Here is an 18,270-nt window from a genome sequence, read left to right on the forward strand (position 1 = left end):
CCTCCTACGACCTATCGGTAATACCACCCACCTTACTCCCTCTCCTGACATCTGAGTCCTGTTGATCTGCTAATTTGCAACTGAATACTTCTTTGAAACTTTGATGAATATGTATCATGGGCATGTTTAATGTATGTTCTTTGTTCTAAACAGATACAAGACTTTACTGAAAACCATGCTTCTCTGAAATGCTTTTTTATTCTCTGGAAAAGGCCTCCCCAGGTTATAAAACTCACTCTGGCTCAAGTAAATTCATTTTATTTCTCTTATCTATAGAATGGTCATTGGTTACTTTGCTTCAACACAAGCAAATAAAAGACAAATGTATTGGAAGTTTTAGTGAATGTCTTTTCAATACCTTCAGACAATATTTAGGGTAGATATAGAGGCAGATGCTTCTGCCACACTGTCTTCACTGTTCTTTTGTGAACAGTCTGTAAGGGGTAGAAAAATAATTTTTCTTCTACCCTTCTAGGTTGTTGGCTGAGATCCCAACCCATAATAAAAGACAGATTAACAGGAGAAAAACAAACAAAAGTTAATATCATGTATATGTCCTGTATACATGGGAGATATCCAGGAAAACTAACTCCCCAAAATGGCCCAAGGCATCACCTTAAATACCAACTCCAGCTAAAGGCAAAAGAAGAAGTTGATAGGGGTGTGTGTGTGTGTGTGTGTGTGTGTGTGTGGCGGGGGAGGGGTTGAGGTGGGGGAAGCCAGTCATGGGAGATTATGGGAAAGGGTAAGGTTGTTATGCATATTTAGGTCTATTGCCTTCTCCATTGATAAGAATTTCTAAAGATTTAGTCATCTTTCTCTTCCTGGTACAGAGTGGAAGACACTCTCACAAATGGAGATTTCCCTTATAAATGTAAATATCTCTTACAAAGAGTAACTTCTACTCAGTTTTCAGAGCTTCTGCTGTGTCTGCTGTTTCTTAAAAATAGTCAGCCCAAGATAAATCTTATACCAAAGACACATATTTTGGGGTGGTATATTTTGTTCTCCTTTAGGTCTTAAGATAAAAATAGGGTATTTAGTCATAACAAAGGCTAGAAGAGGAAATAGCTCACCTAACAGACTTATAGCATTTGGAACTTTGCGAAAAGGTCATACAACAAATTAATTCTAAGAAAGTAAAATATGTAGAGAAGGCATCTATTGATTAAAAGTGACTTAAAAGCCATATCAAATTTTGTAATTGGGGAAGATTAAGCTATAGTGTCTACAGTCACACCCTCGGGTGATAAAACCATAAAGAAATGCAAGAAAGTGAATACTATAAAGTCAGGATAATGGTTACTTGTAGAAAGAGGAAAGGACTATGATTGAGATGAGGCAAATGGAAGGGCTTCTGGAGTGAGCGGCAAAGTTCTATTTCTTGAACTGGGTGATGGGTATAAAGGTATTCACTTTATAGTAATTATCTAAGATAGTGCTATTGTGGGGGACTGGTCTTGGCCACACCAAGATATGTCTCTTTGGCATGAGGATTATTGGGCTGGTAGCTTTTGATAAACTGGGACAGGGAAGGAGGCTCTGAGGAATGGAACTTGCTTTCCTTTTGTTAAGAGACATTTACATTGTAAAGGAAATCTCCATCTGTAAAGGTCCCTTCCTCTCTGTACCAGGAAGAAGAAAGGGGATGACCTTCTCTCCAGAAAGTCTTAATCAATGACAAAGGCAAGGACCTAAATCTGCATAATAATCTTATTCCTGTTTCTGATAACCTCCTGTAACTGACTCCCCCTCCACCCCCAACATCCTCCTTTGTCATTAGCTGAGATGATACTTAAGGTGGGGGCTCCAGCCATTTTGGCGAGTTGCTCAGCTTGCCTGACCGCTCCCATGTATATATGTTATAAAGCTTGGTTTAATTTTCTCCTGCTATTCTGTCTCATGTGAATTTAATTCATTCTCCGGACAGATGAACCCAGAGAAGGTAGAGGAAATGTCTTCCTCCCCTACACTATCCTTGAGGGGAAGTGGAGACTGGAAGAGCACATGAGAGGGTATTCTGGGATGCTGTTGCATATTCTGCTTCTTTATCTGGCACTGATTAGGTGAGTGTGTTCTGTTTTTAAAAATGCATTCATCTGTTCACTTATGTTCACTTTTATATAGAGAAATTAAACTCCATAAAGAGCATAAACAATCTAATTGGCATTCCCATAAACATTTCAGAAAACCATGTTCCCTCCATTGGACACTTCTGGTACTAGAAATATCCTCACATTATTAACTTCAACATCCAGTCATATAAAAATTGGGCCCTGATCATGGAATAGAAAAACTGCTGCAAATATAATTATAGCACTGTCCATGGGGGCCAGAAACACAACAGGGCTAGGATTAAATATTAACACTATTTTTTCTATAGTAGTCTATTTGTTTTCCTCAGAAAATATCCAACCTGCTATACAGAAATTATTCATCTTCACCCAGGAAATTAACTGGGGCACTCCTGTCATGTTAAATAATGTGTACACTCCCAATACAATCTGTACCCCACAAGGGTACTATTTTTTATGTGGACCAAGCTCATTCCTTGTTTACCACACATAAACCTGACTTGTGTATATGGGATAATTGTCAGAGACTTCATATATTCAAGACCAATATACACCCTGTGGACCATTTCTCATTCAGGTATGAGCCCAGTAACCTACAAAATAAAAGCATCTGTGGAAAACTACCCAGAAAATTCACTAGTTCTCTTTTCATGCCCACCATCCAAATAGTGATTCCTATAATGGTCAGACAATTATCAATAATCTTAGCTGAAGTTGTAAATGATAATTCCACAACTCTCAAGGTTCAACAGACAAGTTTAATTCCTTTTGTCCAAGAGATAATGGACAAATGACTAACTTTAGACTGTCTATTAGCCAAGATGGTGTCTAGTGTTACATTCAGATAAATACTACTGCCAAGTATCACAATCTGTAAATTAAAGGAGCTGACCACATAGGAGCTTGTTTTCTTGGACTGAATTTGTTCATTTTAATCATGGCCTCCTATCATTTTACATAATTTAACCCTCATTTTCTTGTTACTGTTTGTGTGTTGTCATTGGCAAGTGTGTACTCTCCGGAGTCTTATATGCTGCTGTGCCACTAATGTCATATCAAATGACCCAACAACTTATCACTTGACAAAAGGAGTATAAAGGTCAAACTCTGGTCCAACTCCAGACTGTTGTTTCTGAGACAATGAGCCTATCTAGTGATCACAAGAGTGGTGGGGAACTGCTGTAAGAATGACTTTATGACTAACCCTATGGTCTGGCTAGGATAGCCAAAGGGGTGAGGGATTGGAACAGCCACACTCTCACTAAGCAATCCAATCACAGAATGTCTTGTGACTCATATAACATTTTCACATGATTCTGTTGCATCTACCTTGTCTTAAGAAATCAACCAATCCAAAGCCTCACCTGGCCTCTCCTATCTCAACCTAAAAGCTTCCTAGCCCAAACCATGAGCAAAAAAAATTATGTACTCGCTTTCTCTAAGGAGATAATATTTTAGAATTGCCCATGCAGTGTTCTCTCTTCTGCAATGTCAATAAAACCGTTTGCTTATACCATAACGTTTATTTGAAAAGAACTTACCCTGTTTTGTCTTCTGCATAGCACTTATAACACTTGAAATATTTTTTATTATAATATAATTGCATGAGATTTTTGACTATATTTTTGAATATAATACACTTGCATGAGAGAAAGATCTTTAAATATCTTATTTACCTTTTTGCCTCCATCATAATACTTTTTGACATACTGTAAGTGTGAATGTACAATGAGATTATTATCTGGGACACCTCCAACTGTAAAACATGCTCCATGAAACTAGGGATTACGTGGTTCAAACTGCCTGCATGTAGTAAATGCATAATAAATATTGAATTAATAAATTAAGGTTTAAAATTCAAAAACATTCTCTTTCTGCCAATAGTTTCTATGTATAGGGCTTTATGTGGATTTTTTGTTTACTTGTTTGTTTTTATTTTGCTTGAAGAGCAGAAGACCAAACATTTTTATATAAAATACAAAATTTAATAAGATAAATGAGACTTCTTTCACTGAGTGGATAATGATCTAGAGTCATAAGTATCACAACATAGGGAACAGTCAGAAACACAAAGCAAAGCAAAGAGGTGAAATTTTTCACAGAGAAAGTGAAGTGGCATATTGAATAAATGACCTGAACGTAGTATGAAGAGGAGGAGTGTCAATAGAGAGGTTCCACTCTTATGATGTCATCTGAAGTCCCCCTGGCACTATAGGGTGGCTAGAGGAGATGGAGAATAGAGGAATCTGACTGACGAAACAGATACTGTGAGCACTGGGTACAGAATCAATAAATTTATTGGATGTTGCAAAGAATACAAGGTAGTGTTAAGGGCCGACCCCGTGGCCAAGTGGTTAAGTTCTCATGCTCCGCTTTGGCGGCCTGGGGTTCGGATCCTGGGTGTGGACCTACATGCTGCTCATCAAGCCATGCTGTGGCCACGGGCCACATAGAGGAACTAGAATGACCTACAACTAGGATGTACAACTATGTACTGGGGCTTTGAGGAGGAAAAAAAAAGATAGTGTTAAAAACAAGACAACAGGCCCAAAATGGTGTCACTTATGCTAAGCCCCACATCATCAAACTAAGACATCTTAATTACAGTTTCAGATCTCCCAGAAACTGAAACTTAAACCAGTCAGTCAGGAACTGCCTAATCAGCACTAGTTAGGTAATCTGCCTGATAGACCCCTTCCATGCCCTAAAGGAAAGTGATCTTGCGATAACCAACCAGCTTTTTTATCTAGTGTAACTTCCTTGTTCCCTCTCCCTTCTGCCTATAAAAGTCTTTCATTTTGTACAGCCCTATGGAGTTCCTTTCTATCTGCTAAACTGGATGATTATTCAATGATTGGATGATAGTCAATGATTCATGCATCATTAACTAAAGCCAACAAATCTTAAAAATTTACTCAGTTAAATTTTGTTTTTTAACAGTTTGATGGCAGTGATGGAATCTGAAAGAGACTTCTGATGCTGTGGGGACAAACAAGAAACAGTGGCATAACCCAGAAACCCTTTGAGTTCTCTGTCTTTCTCACCATTTCCAAGAGGCATGGGTAAGTTCCTTTTGGTTTTGAGCTCCACTCTCTTTACATTGAACTCCTGATCTAATTGACTTTCCAGTCTAGGGTTAATGAGTCAGTCTAGACTGACAGGAGGCAATAACAGCACCAGTCCTTAGCCCTTGGTTAGTCTGTGGTCCCAGACCAGGACTTAACGCATCAGCTTGAGCTGGTAGATGGTTCCATCTGGAATTTGAGTCCCTAGCCCTTGGTTCAGTCTGTAGTCCCTATTTGTTGGAGTCTGCTGGTTCAGTCCATAGTTCCACTTTGGGAACAGCTGGTGGCATACACTTAAGATCTTCTCTTGGCCAGTTCACAGTGCCATCTCTTTGGTTACTGCTGGTGTCCACAGTTCCATTTCCTTGGTCACTGTTGGTTTCTGTTAATGTGCACATGAGCTAAAGGAATAACAGATCTATTGTTAATGAGAATCTTGGAAGCTAAAGCCACAAAATTGGTGGGCCCGGGTCAAGCACTTAAAAACTGTTAGTTTTAATTCTAGTTCTAACTCTAAGACTCCTGTGCTAGGATAAGTTGGTCATGGAACAGGTTAGCCTGACACTAGGCCGCCCATCAACCTCAAGAAAATTTCCGTGCAATGAAGTACACTGTAAAATACCACAGAATCTCCAACCCAGTGGCATATCCCTCTTAGGTATTAATTTGGCTCTGAGAAACCTAAGGCTTAGCTAAAGAAATGGGATCTTCAAATTTCAAAGAATTGAGTGTGCCACCTTCTGGCACAACTGCTTATTTTATAGCTAAGAACTGTGATCCTGAAAGCTGTAGATGTCTGCAAACATGGCAAAATCTTACTGAGGCAACCTGGAATTACAATGGCCATCATGGGGAACATTCCAACTAGACAAAATCGTTCATTTAACAAGTGCACTTGAAAGCAAGCCTCCCAAATCAAACAAATAGAACGGGATACATATTTTAATTGGCATACTGAAGCCTCCAAAAGGCTTTAAGATTCCAAAATAGCTTTATTGAAAGATTCATTGCAAAAGGCTAATAAAAAATAAAAGACACAAAAGGTATCCAAAACAAAAGACTATAAGACTGACATGACTCCTACGACTCCCCTTTGTCCTCCTTTACCTGAGCACTCAGTCTACTAATCCTCTATCTGAAATGTCTCCACTCTGAAGAGACTACAAGACCATAAAAAAAGTCTGTCAAGTTAGTGGCCTTACAGATGTCCCCATATCTACCCTCAAAGGTGGGTTCCCATATGGGCCCATCCTAGGGTTGATGGGATTCCAAGGGATTCACTGATAAACTGCTATTAGTTATTCCCCTAAACAGCCAAGGGAAAACTAAAGTTAAAATTAATGGAAAACCCTGCCAAATTCTGGTAGATACCAAAGCTACACTCTACTTTAAACCCCACTCACTCTGAAGCCTGTAGATGGGATCCTGGGAAAACTGGCAGAAGATGGCAAAGGGTGAGAATTCTTACCAGAGTCAGCTCTTTGGATCTCTGTCTTAAGTGCCCAGTTCAGAAAGGAAGGTAAAATTTCACATTGTCCCTTCCTGTCCAAATCTAAACCCAGTGGTTATTATTCCTTCTCTCCTAGGGACAGCTATTGCCTTGTTGTGTGTCTCATTTTGTGTCCTTTGAATTGTCTATGTCTCATTTTCTTTCTTTGGCAATCTTTAGGAATGGCTCTGGATCTTCGGAGGGTAGTATCTTTTGCACCCTCTTTGAAGATGCCTCTTGCATCCAAGGGGGGTTGTTCAACACTGCCAGGGATATTTAGTCTTTGTCCCAGCTGAAATCTGACAAGATATTTGAAGGAAATATTTTTTTTAAAGTAGCTCTATGTTCAGAATTTGCCAAATTGGAAGCTGATATTAAGAATCTGATAGGAACTTTTTTAGGACTTCTTCCCTAAGCTAAATGAAACAATGTATCCAGAGGGAAAGAAAAATATTCCAAAGCCCACAAACAGGCCACCTACCCCTTTTTACCAATCCTCAAATCTCCCCTATTCCTCTCAAGAGTTTTGTAGGTATTGTAAAAATCCGACCTCAGGAAATGAAAGCCCTTCTTGGAGGAAGTCCTTCTTTCTCTGTGTCTTTGGGATGTAAATGTTCTACCTAGCCTCTAGGAACTGAGGTAATTCTTATCAGAAGGAAAAAAAGGGGAAAAGTTAGTTGGAAACTAGGTAAATGAAAAATCTTAAAATTCTTCTCCACAAACATTAGTAAAAAGTTTAAGCCATCTGAGCAGGTAAACTTAACTTTTTCCATCTGTCAGAAACACAATTTAGATCCAACTGTTCTCTTACAAACTAGTGAGTTTTGCATTGTCATACCTGTCTCATGGCTAAAATTTTAAAACAGAAGCTATAAGATCTCTGTTTGTGTCTGTCTGTTTAGTTATCTCTATGTGTATATGTTATAGATGTGTGATATTTTCCCACCTCTAGATAGTATTGCCAATGTTAAGTAGTAAAATTTAATTGGTTTCAAAATAAGTGCTTATCAAATTAAGTATTCCTAAAATTCTCAGAAATAAAGAAACAAATGTCAATGTTTCTCAAGCTCATGTGATGATCTGAGACAATCTTTGGTAAATAAAAGCTAGCTTAAGTTCTTTAGTTTAATTAAGTATGTCTTCATAGTTATTAGCATTAAATACAATGTAGACATATAGCTTTTATTCTACCTGTGTTTACTAGTCAAATAAGTCCATGTTACCATTTTTAGGTGACCTTTTCAACAATGATTATGTTTTATGGTATGTCTAATTAAATAGTTTCCGCAAATCTTTTTGGTTACTTGAGACTTTAGGGTTTTGCTAAGTTAAGTTAAACGATAGGTAGCCATTGAATATCTACATCACTTCCAAATAAGATAAAATAATGAACCATTAACTACTGACCATAGTTTTTTTCTACTTTGGCTTCTTATACAGAGAAACTTAAGATATTTGGATCTATTAGTGAACATGTTTTGTGCCACACTGAAAAATTTACTATGAGGAAGAATATACTTCCAGAAATTATGAAATATATTTATAAGTTTGCCAATCCACAGAATGCTAGTGTAAAAGACAGTCCACAATTGCTTACTTCTTAGTTTGCATTAAGAATTAAAGATTTTAAGGGTTAAGGATTCTAACAATATACGCAGTTAAAATTACTTAGAAATAAAGGGTGAAAGGAAACAACTGTTTATGAAAAGTAGGCAAGGAAAGTAAAATGACTAGTTGTTTTGGAATGAGAAAAAAAACAGGACAAAATCTGAACGAATATAACAAAGTTGTAGAAGGTTTGCAAAAAAGAAATCTTGGGAAGGGAATTTTACCTGTGGTCAAGCTGGCTAAGATTGGAATGGATTTATTTAATTCTTTTAAAATAAATTTTCATATCAAAAGTACATTGGTGCTAAATTAGAATTTAGTTTTTTCTCTGATAAAAGGACAAAGTTTTTTTGGACTTTTGGTCTCCTTTTGATAAGAGATTGTGAAAGTTTCTTTACTTTTTAAGTAATCTGCCTGGACAGCAAAGATTTTGTGTCTTACCAAAATAATTTACTGTGCTTCATATTGTCTATATCAGGCCTTTTATTATTTAAGAAAATCCAATCTTATCAATATTAAAAGACCTAAGTCTTATTCACAATTATGTAACTTTCTGAATTTGCCTTTAACATCTTCTATTGTTACTTTGTTTAAACAGATATTTAAGTATTATTTCATAATGATCTGTGATCCAATTTAGTCAAATGTTCAAACATTTTGATGTTTTGACAACTTTCCAAAATAAAATTCTAAATGGAGTCTTTTTGACCTCAAAATCAAATTCTAAATGGAGGGTTTCTGGAAAAATCTCAAAGGATTTGTTCTCACCTGGTAAAATGCTAAAGTGATTTGTTTACTTGATATGTTAAATTACATGGGAAGCACAATCAAATAAGTGACACTAAGCCTTCTTAGCTTTTATGTGCATGTATGTATGTTATTAATATGTGTTCTAGAAATTGTGTGAAATTCCTAGAAATCTGATATGGCCTGTATAAAGTTATCAGTCACAATTTCAGTTATCTTAAAATGTTGTATATCACAGAAATAACCAAATTTCCTTGTCAATTCCTTTATAATAAACTCTCATCAGATCTTTAACCATGGGCATTTTTAAGTCTTTTGTTATTTACATACAGTTATTGTTTTAGTCTGATGCTTTTGCAGAAGTGAGATTCATGGTAAGGACCCTACAAAGTACTCTTGACCACTGACACCACTGACAAATGACAAGGTATCAAATCTTGGGTGTGTATTTCACAGCTGAAGAAGACCCCACCTCACATCTAGTGCTGTGCAAATGCCAGAAACCTTAAAATCAAACTAAGAAGAGAAGTAGCTGACATGAATGTAGACTTCTTCCTCCTAATATGTCAGGTCAAGAATAATTCTTTCCATTTCTCTTTCCCTCTCTGACCATCCTTTTCCTAATTCTTACACCATGAAGGTCTCCATGATTCTTTTGTTCACCTTTTGCCTTGCTCTGGCCTGAAAAGATAATGCCATTGTTCACATATCTCAGGTCACTGCCAAGGGGGTAATTTAATCTCCAAACAACTATTGGATTTGCTACAATGCTGGTGATCCTATAGTTCTGCCCATCAAACACTTCTCCCTGATTTCCAATGCCTCAGTTTCTCTGGAACAAACTCAGTCCCCTCTCTATCATATCAGACTCCCTAAACCTGGGGGCCCATTTCCCTATCTCTGCTGAACAACCCCAAACCTGGGAACCTTGCATCCAGACTCTTTACAAAGAAAGGGACACAAGGCATGGGTAACCAGAATAAAATTGCCTGTGCAGTCTACAGATTCTTAAATTTTACTGGCCTCTATGGCAGTCACCTTTCCACTCCTTAGCCACAGACTCAAATGGGCATTACCAGAAAGCATTCATGATTCAAAATGTGCTTCCTTTGGCAGATTACTACTCCTCTTGCTGGCAGTAAGTGCAAAGAGACTATGATCAGGAACCTCTCCTTAACTCTTGAAGACACTGCAGAATCTTCAAGCAATAGCTGCCCAACAAAAATATCTAGATTCTCTTGCCAAAGTTGTTTTTGATAATAGGGTAGCCCTTGATTATCTTTTAGCAGAGCAAGGAGGTGTTTGTGGTATGACCAACACTTGGATTGACACTTCTGGGGAAGTTGAAACTCAACTACATAAGATCACTGAACAAGCCAGTTGGCTTCCGAAAGTTACTTCTTCAATGAGGTCTTTCTTTGACTTATTAGATTCTGATTGGTTTGGGTCTTAGGGTCCATGGGTCCAAATAGCACTCCAGACATTGGAAATTATCCTGCTTATAATAATCATAGTAGTCTTCCTGTTGTGCTGGATTCTCTCAAAAGCTTTAAATGCATGTTTGCAGCTGCTAACCATCAACTAAATGATCTCCCTAAGAATAAAACATCATAAAAGGAATGAAGAAAATGACCAACTTAAAGAACGTGAATCCAATGTCATGACCTGTGAATACCACAGATTCAGAAAAAAGACATCATGACCTATGAATACCACACAGAGATTCAGGGGAAAAAAAGAGAGAGAGAGAAAGAGAACTGCAGAGAAGTAGCTGGGAGCAGCAATAATACTTTACATTTTGATCACATCTCTCAGCTAGGCTAAGAGTCTGATCAAAAGGGGAAAATTGTTAAAAACAAGACAACAGGTCCAAAATGGAGATACTTATGCTAAGCCCCATGTCACCTAACTGAGACTTAATTACAGTTTCAGCACTCCCAGATGCGGAATCTTAAACTAGTTAATCAGGAATTGCCTAATCAGCACTAGTTGGGTAATCTGCCTAATAGACCCCTTTGTTGTTAGTGCCATTGAGTCAATTCCAACTCCTAGTGACCCTGTGTACTGCAGAGTGGAACCCTGCCTGGTATCTTTATGCCATCCTCTCACCTTCTGGTGCTATATCAGACGATGAATGGTCCACTTCTATTCATAGGGTTTCATGGCCAATTTTTTTGGAAGTGTGTGACCAGCTCCTTCTTCCTTGTCTGTCTTATTCTGGAAACTCTGCTGAAACCTGTCCACCATGGGTGACCTGGCTGGTATTTGAAATACTGCTGGCATAGCTTTCAGCATCACAGCAACATGCAGCTGCCACAGTATGACAACCAACAGATGAGTGGTGTGGTTCTCTAACCAGGAAACAGACTCAGGCCGCCGTGGTGGTGAGAGCACTGAACTGAATCTTTTTTTTTTTTTAAAGATTTTATTTTCCTTTTTCTCCCAAAAGCCCCCCAGTACATAGTTGTATATTCTTCGTTGTGGGTCCTTCTAGTTGTGGCATGTGGGATGCTGCCTCAGCGTGGTTTGATGAGCAGTGCCATGTCCGCGCCCAGGACTCGAGACAACGAACTTAACCACTCGGCCATGGGGCCAGCCCTGAGAGCACTGAATCTTAACCACTAGATCACCAAGGTTGGCTAACAGATTCCTGCCATTCCCTATAGTAAAGTGACCTTGCAATAACCAACCGGTCTTTTTGTCTGGTATAATTTCATTGTTCTCCCTCCCTTCTGTCTATACAAGTCTTTCATTTTGTACAGCTCCTTGGAGCTCCTTTCTATCTGCTAGATTGGATGCTGCCTGATTCATGAATAATTGAATAAAGCCAATAAGATCTTTAAAATTTACTCAGTTGAATTCTGTTTTTTAACAATAGTATATACATAATTCATAAAAATGCTATTTCAAAATATATACCCAGTATTCTAATAAGTCAAATTGACACAAGTTGGAAACATCTCTGACAAAGATTCAAATGGTAAGTCAGATGTACAGTGACACAGCTGTAGGATCAATGTAGAAACTGCTCAGTAAATTCAGTTAATATCAACACTGAATAGGTCAAAGCATTGATGTGCCAACTGATGGGATTCAGGACACGTCACTCCAAAATATGGCACCTTGGAATACTGAATATTTTAAGCCAAAGGAGTTAGAGAAAACAGCGGAAGCAGGAAGGTCACTCTGACTTTACCCCTGCCCTTCTCCCCTGAAACAAGTCATAAAATCCTCATGTGAGAGCTGCCCTCCCTATACCTGGAAGCAAGGAGCATCCTCATCTCCATAGACAAAGAGATGCTGAAAGGATCCAAACAAACTGGGCTTGGTAATTTTCTCCCAGTTTATGACACTTACCTCATACTCCTTAACCTATCATATTCCTCTAGGACTGTCCACTCTTCATCAAACCCAGCATAAAAATATTCAGGTTTAACTGTTTCTTTGGGTCTCTAGTTCCTTATGAAGGCTCCTATGTCACATAAAACTTATATTAAATAAATTTGTATGCTTTTCTCCTGTTAATCTTTTTTTTTTTTTTTTTTGAGGAAGATTAGCCCTGAGCTAACTACTGCCAATCCTCTTTTTGCCAAAGAAGACCGGCCCTGAGCTAACATCCATGCCCATCTTCCTCCACTTTATACGCGGGACACCTACCACAGCATGGCTTTTTGCCAAGCGGTGCCACGTCCGCACCCGGGATCCAAACCGGTGAACCCTGGGCCACCGAGAAGCCAAATGTGTGAACTTAACTGCTGCGCCATCGGGCAAGCCCCTCTCCTGTTAATCTTTGTCAATTTACTTTTCAGACTCAGCCAGAGACCCTAAGAGGATTTAGGGAAACTTTTTCCTCCACTACACAACTAAAGAAATGGAAACAATAGCTCTCAGGAAAGATTTAATAATAACCAGCTTAAAGTTTTCAACATTCCCCTGTTCTTTTGGGGGTAGAAGGGCTTAAACCAGAAAACTTAAAAAAGTAGAGGTGCACTGAGCAAAACTTGATGTGCCTAGCCAAGCACTGTTCAGGACATAAGGAACCTTTAAATAACAAACACTTTTTTGGAATGCTCCCAAGTTCCATGTTCTCAAGCCCCTAGGAATTCCCTTTAGTACATATATAAATTAATCCAAGTCCCCATTCTACCTGACTGTAAGAAGTTCTGTCTTCTGTGGCATTCTCTTTCCCTAGTATTTCCGATTACCCCTGGGAAATACTTACACGTTCCACAAATTCATCTTGGCTGTCACTTATCACCTCTTCCCCAGAAACAGTTGCACGGGGCTTCTCTTCACCAGGTTGCTTTGTCTTTCCCAGTGTCACTTCACTCCAGTGTGGACAAAGACCTCTCTCTTAATGTCCTAAATCTTTGCTAACTCTAAGCTGTAGAAGTTAACAAATCTCTTCTGAGAATTACCATAGCATCTGGTTAAGTGTATGGACACTGACACCAGACTGCTTAGGTTCTAATCCCAGCTTGGCCACTTACTAGCTGTGGGACTTTAGGGATGTTACTTGAACTCTCTGTGCCTTAATTTCCTTTTTCTAAATGGGGATAATACTAGTACCCATCTTATGGGCCTCTCTTGAGGATTAAATGGGCTAATTCCAAGTGAACATTAAGAACAGTGCTTGGCAAGAGGGCAGTTCAAGATAGAGGCAAAGGAAGATCCTGAGCTCACCTCCTCCCACAGACACACCAAAGCTACAGCTACATACAGAGTAATTCTCTCTGAAGAAATACCTGAAGAGTAGCAGAACAGCTCTTCTACAATAAAAGATTTTTAAAAAGCTACATTGATATAGGTTGGGGGACAGAAATGCCGTCTCACCGGGACCCCCACCCCGGGGGCAGTGACCCACAGGTGGGAAGGATATCACACATGGAGATTTTCCCTGAGATTCAAGGGATTCAAGCGCCACATCACGCACCCCAGACCTTGGAACCTGCATAAGAAAGATGAGCCACCAAAATGTCTGGCTTTGAAAACCAGCAGGGCTTGTGTCTGGGAGAATCAAACTGCTTTAGGAAACCAAGCCTCTGCTTTTAAAGGGCTCGTGCATAGGCTCACTCATTCTGAGTCACAGTGCAGAGGCAGCAGCTTGAAAAGTGCCTGGGATATATGTGAAGGAGATACATTGACTAATCGTGGGGCATATGCTGGAGGGACAGGGGTCTGTTGTAACTCTCTCTTGGGATGGGGGCACTGGCGGATGCCATTTTTTTGCTCTCCTTCAACCTTGCTACTCCAAGAGTGGTGTGCACCATTGTTGGTACTTTCCATCTACCTTCTAGCTCTGCTCACCACACCTCAGCATTCCACTGTGGCTGTGCCCTGCCCAATCCAGCACTCCTCCATTGAAGCCCCCGGCCTGGTGCTCCTTCACTGTGGCCCATGTGCTGCCAGATCAGGTGGTGGGGTTGCCCCAGACTGGCACTCCTCACCAGAGCCCCCAACCTGCCAGTCCCAGCAAGTGCCAACAATCCACACAGATGTCCCTTGAGTACCTGACAGAGGTGGACAGGGGGGCTTGTGTTTCTGGGCCCCACATGACTGAAATAATCAGAGAGACAGCTCTTGGCAGGCTAACACCCCCAGGGCACTGCACAGACAACAGACTGAAACACATTCCCAGTCTTTCAGTGATCACTCCTTCAAGACTGGGAGAGACCACTGTTCCAACTAATACATAGAAACAAACACAGAAAATCAAGCAAAATGAGGAACAAAGAAATACGTTCCAAACAGAAGCACAAGATAAACCCCAGACAAAAAACTTTAATGAAATGGAGATAAGTAATCTACCTGAAAAAGAGTTCACAGTAATGGTCATAAAGATGCTCACCAATCTATGTTCATCCACTGTTTTCCTGAGATTGGTGAGCACCTTTATGACCATTACTGTGAACTCTTTTTCAGGTAGATATCTAAAATATATAAAGAACTCACATAACTCAACAACAAAAAACAAACAACCTGATTAAAAAATGGGGAGAAGATCTGAATAGACATTTTTCCAAAGAAGACATACAGATGGCCAATAGGCACATGAAAAGATGTTCAACATCATTAATTATCAGGGAATTGCAAATCAAAACCATTGTTCATTGAAGCATTATTTATAATAGCTAAAATATGGAAACAACCTAAGTGTCCATCGACGGATGAATGGATAAAGAAAATGTGGTATGTATATATAATGGAATACTACTAGCCATAAAAAAGAAGGAAATCTTGCTATTTGTAAATGTATGGATGGACCTTGAGGATATTATGCTAAATGAAATAAGCCAGATGGAGAAAGACAAATATCGTATGATTTCACTTATATTTGGAATCTAAAAACTGAAATAAACAAACAAAACAACAAACACATAGATACAGAGAGTAGATTGGTGGTTACCAGAAGGGAATCAATTGTATTGTGATGGATGGTAACTAGACTTACAGTGGTGATCACTTTGTAGTGTATACAAATACCAAATTATAATATTGTACACCTGAAATTTATATAATGTTATATACCAATTTTAACTCACTAAAACAGCATAATTGATCGTGATAAAAACACTCATAGGAAGTTAAAAGTCAACATGGATAAACTATAATTGTTTTACTATGCTAGATTGTCTAAAAAGGATCAAGGAATTAAAAATGTCTTAGTGTTAAAAAAAAAGAACAGTGCCTGGCACATGGGAAGTGATATATAAGTATTATTCATATGGAGGTTTGGGAAATCAAAATAATGAAAATGGCAACGAAGAGAAAAATAACTGAAAACTCAGCATCATATTTTACCTGATGTTTGTTGGCTTGTGCCTACCACAGGAGCTTCCTAATTGGCTATTTCCGTCTGCCCTCCCCCACCTGTTTCCCTGCACAAGGAACACTCTATATAGTTCATTTACTGGAATTGCCTTGACCCTGTCTTCTCTCTCCAGAGTCCCCACCCTCGATCTCCCTCCCTGCCCCAACCTGCAGGAGAAAAGGAAATTCTCCTCTTCTTCTGTGAACAATTAATAACTGCTCACTTTTTAAAGCAGCAACTCAGGCCACCCTGGAGATTTTTACATTACTATACTCAGTAGACAAGCTCTTAACTAGAATGACAAACTTAAATAGTTAATTGAGCTTAAGTAGTTAATCACCAAAGTAGTTAAGTTCCTCATTCTAGCACAGGATTTTGGCTTTGTATTAACATAAACTGCAAGTTATTAAAGTGTTTATCCCAAAACAGAAAAGGAAGGTTTTCTGAGTCCTCTACCACAATCACCATCAAAGTAAGTAAATTAATTATAAATTCAAGTAGGCCTCCCCTCTGGAAAACTGGAAATGTCTTTGAAATAGCAGTTTGTCCTGCTTCAATTTTAAATATGCATCATTTTAAGAAAGCCTTGACTTCTTATATCACACAGTGTTTTATGGGCCCTGGCTTTGAAGCTAGACACAAATGGGTTAAAGTCCTGGTATCAATTTAGGCAAGATATTTAAACTTTCTGTTTTATCATCTGTAAAATGGGATTACTAATGCCACCTATGTCATAGAATAATTTCTAGGGTTAAAAAGTAAATAAATAAGATAAATGAAGCCCTTATTCGATTATCTGGAACATAGCAAATGATGAATAAATGTCAAATATATCTAAGTTATGGAAATAGATTCCAAAAAAAAAGGACAAACCTTTTCTTTTTTTAAGTTTTGCACGCTTCTTGTGCTAACTTTCCTCTGGAGCCATAATGAGTTCCTGATGCAATTCATGTCTCCAAATTTGCCAAGAATAGCTGATGAGATTCAAGGTGAATGTAAAAACTTCTATTTTTTTCATATCTTGTTTTTAAGAGAAGAAAAGAAAATGCCAATGAAGGGTTCAGCTCTCTTTTTTAAAAGGACAAGACAAAGTCAGTCATACAAATCACCTCATTTCCTTATTTCAAATTACTGAATACATTTTCTTTGTCACTTTCCCCATCTTTTTTAATGATGTGATGCTGCAAGTTCCCTTCAATATCCTAACATTTTGGGCTGCTTTTGTACGGCTGTTATGAGTTCTTTCAGAGCTAGACATACCAGATAAGCAAGGTACTAAAAGAAGTTATTTATGGTATAGAATATGGTTGTATAACAGTTTAGCAGTTTACCAAAGCCCTCTTATTGATTCTAGATATCACTGATTACTTTGAGGATATTCCCAAATCTTTCGTTTATTGTTTTTATAGTCAGAGGAAGATTAGGCATAACCTCTTTGCTAAATTGAAGGGAAAAACAGAATTATTTTATACTTTAAAAATCTCTTGCAGTCTGTGATCTGGTATATCAGGTAAACACATTTTTTTTGGTGAGGAAGATTGACCCTGACTTAACATCTGTTGCCAATCTTCCTCTTTTTGCTTGAGGAAGATTGTCCCTGAGTTACATCTGTGCCACTCTTCCTCTATTTTGCATGTGAGACACCACCCCAGCATGGCTTGATGAGCAGTGTGTAGGTCTGTGCCTGGGAAACGAACCCGCAAACCCCAGGCCACAGAGGTGGATCACGCGAACTTAACCACTACACCACTGGGCTGGCCAAGTAAACATATTTTATGGTATTTTTCATTTTTATATTAATACTTTTGGATTCTACATTAAACAAATCTTGGCATCAAAGTGTTTCAACATCTCTCTCTTTTTGGTGAAGCTGATCCTATTGGTTGAGGTCTTGGTTTACTGGTTGCAGTGTTCCTTGTGGTTTCATGTGTCAACGAAAATAATCCATAACCAATCTATAAATGAAAATTTGGGTGAGTTTATTCTGAGCTGAAATCTGAGGACCATGGCCCAGGGCCTTTCTTCCCAAAGGAAGGGCACCGAAGAAGTGGGGTGCACAGAGTGGTTATATACCCCCAATCAGGGTGTTTCACATATGATTGAAATGTCCCTCCCACAATAGTCACAAGATTGCCCTGTCAGCACAGCACTTAATGGACACAGCAGGTAGTGGGTCTGCTATCTCAGAGGGCAGAGCAGGAGGCAAGTCTATTGTCTCCAGCTGGGCGGTCACAGGTGAGCGCAGCAATCAGTTCCTAGCCTAAGGAAAGATGCTTAATCCTTAAGGAAATGCCAACGTTGGGATGGGGAGGGAAGTTGCACCTTTATCTCAAGGGCCTTTGTTCTTGCCATAGGGAATATCTAAAGCAGATATACAATGCATCCTCAACAGCCACAGTCAGGCCCTTTTGGAAAGACAAGGTCAGGCCGAATTAGGTTTATACCAAATGGCTTCCTCATATTCTCCAATATATC

At 38.9% G+C, this 18,270-nt stretch overlaps 1 long non-coding RNA gene across 2 annotated transcripts in view; it reads right to left on the reverse strand.

Annotated features, from left to right (window-relative positions):
- Nucleotides 1-18,270, reverse strand: part of LOC111771643 (uncharacterized) — a 642,377-nt gene that overhangs the window by 169,961 nt on the left and 454,146 nt on the right. The gene's annotated exons all lie outside the window — the stretch shown is intronic.

This window comes from Equus caballus, chromosome X (genome assembly GCF_041296265.1).
Source record: "Equus caballus isolate H_3958 breed thoroughbred chromosome X, TB-T2T, whole genome shotgun sequence".
Lineage (NCBI taxonomy): Eukaryota > Metazoa > Chordata > Mammalia > Perissodactyla > Equidae > Equus > Equus caballus.